This window comes from Sciurus vulgaris, assembly GCF_902686455.1.
Source record: "Sciurus vulgaris genome assembly, chromosome: 1".
Lineage (NCBI taxonomy): Eukaryota > Metazoa > Chordata > Mammalia > Rodentia > Sciuridae > Sciurus > Sciurus vulgaris.
The window spans coordinates 132,622,819-132,624,859 of NC_136461.1; the positions used below are offsets into that span (position 1 = coordinate 132,622,819).

At 33.2% G+C, this 2,041-nt stretch overlaps 1 pseudogene across 1 annotated transcript; it reads left to right on the forward strand.

Annotated features, from left to right (window-relative positions):
- The first annotated feature begins 284 nt into the window (after positions 1 to 284).
- On the forward strand, positions 285 to 764 carry LOC306659722 (PEST proteolytic signal-containing nuclear protein-like; annotated as a pseudogene). The gene has a single exon. The product of its transcript is annotated as a PEST proteolytic signal-containing nuclear protein-like (transcript).
- The last annotated feature ends 1,277 nt before the right edge of the window (positions 765 to 2,041 follow it).

The following is a 2,041-nucleotide window of genomic DNA, read 5'->3' on the forward strand; positions in this document are numbered from 1 at the left end:
GACAAGGATAAACTAAAAAAATATATGACAACCAAGCCAGCACTACAAAAAATGCTCAAAGGCAAATTGCACACAGAATAATACAAACAAATCCCAAAACATGCAAATAAATGAGAATTAAGGGATGACCAATCACCTAATGAGAATCAGGACAATTAAATATTTAAAAATAAATAAATAAATAAATAATAAAAATGGTAGCAAACCACAAGCACGTGTTCATAACGGTGAATATAAATAGTATCAGCTCCCCCAATTAAAAGACATATTAGGCGACAGGGAAAATGGCAGACAGCAAAGCCGGGGAGGAGAAGCCTGAAAAGCGGCAGTGAGCTGGAGCATGCAGAGGACCTGAAGAAGAAGAAAAACCTGTGAAAACTAAGACTGCTTCTTCCAGTAATAGAGGGGAAAGCTCCAGTCGCATCTCTAAGAAGAAATCAGCTGAAGAAGCTGCAGACTTCTGAACAAAACCTACAAAAATGTCCAAGTTTGGATTTGCCATAGGTAGACAGACAACAAAGAAAGCATCAGCCATATCCATCAAATTTGGATCAAGTACACCTAAAGAAACTGTTCCAATTCTTGCTCCCAAAACCCTTTCAGTATCAGAAACTTTTAATGAAGATGAAGACAGTGAACCAGAGGAAATGCCTCCAGAAGAAAAGATGATGATGAAGAATATTGGAAGGGACACATCACCATCAGCTGGACCAAACTCCTTCAATAAGGGAAAGCATGGGTTTTCTGATAACCAGAAGCTATGAAACAAAATATAAAATCTCATCTTCGATGTCCATGACCAAGACAAGTGATGTGTTTTGTGTAAAGTTAAAAGGAACATTTTCCTTTTTTAAAGAATGGTATAAGACTATCTTTGGAGCCACTTTTTTTCCTTTTCCTTTTTCTTTTTTTTAAGATCAAGTGGTACATTAATAAATGAGAGTTTGATTAGAAGTCATTTGTTTTATATACAGATTTCAAGACATTTGCTAATTTTGTGGTTTCATGTGATTGATTTCCAAAGGTTACAGATAATAAAAAAAAACAGAAATGTTACCTTTTTAAGAATGGCAGACATCACTACCCTATGTACATGTATGATTAATTGAATGGTATGAATCTACATCTTGTACAACCATAGAAATGAAATGATGTACCCCATTTGTGTATGATGAATCAAAATGCAGTCTGTAAAAAATAAAATAAATAAATAATTTTAAAAAATAAATTACTATGACTGTAAACGTTATACACAAATCCTTAATGTATGCAGATTAAATATTTTCTTTTTGTTTTTTTCCAAAAAAAATTGCATATACTTTTAGGCACAACTATTAGCACATTAAGAGGGAAACGAAAAGTTACTATCTTTTTAAAACTGTAAGCAGTTACTCTTTTACCTCCCTCAATACCTAAACTGTCTGGCTCCCAGGAACAGCCTTATAGAGAGGGGGAGTATTGTACTCAGAGGAAAATGTTACTGGACTTTTACTAAAATGCAGCTATTTTTCCTAATGAGCATTAGTTTTGTTTCAAGTCATCATACACTAGGTATTAGTATTGCTATCAGTGGATATAGATGCTTAATTCATAAAATAAATATTTAAAAAATATTTATGTGAAGTAGGGAGTATTCAAAATAGCCCACTCACCTTAATGGTCTTGTCGACCTTCATCAGTCTTCAAAGAACAACCATTTGCTACCAAAGTAAATCAGTATTCTGCAAGTGAAAAAAAAAAAAAAGGCATATTAGAAGAATGAATCAAAAAGCAAGATCCAACTATATACTATTTGCAAGAGACTCATCTCAGAAGTAAAAACATTCACAGGCTGAAAGCAAAAGGATGGAAAAAATATTCCACACAAATGTAGTTTGAAAATAAACTGGAGCAACTATTCTCATATAGACAAAGCTGATTTCAAGCAAAAGTTAACCAAAAGAGACAATGAGGGTCATTACATCCTGGCAAAGGGAACAATACAAAAAGAAGAAATAACTATAATAAATATATATGCTGCAAATGTCAATGCACCCAATTA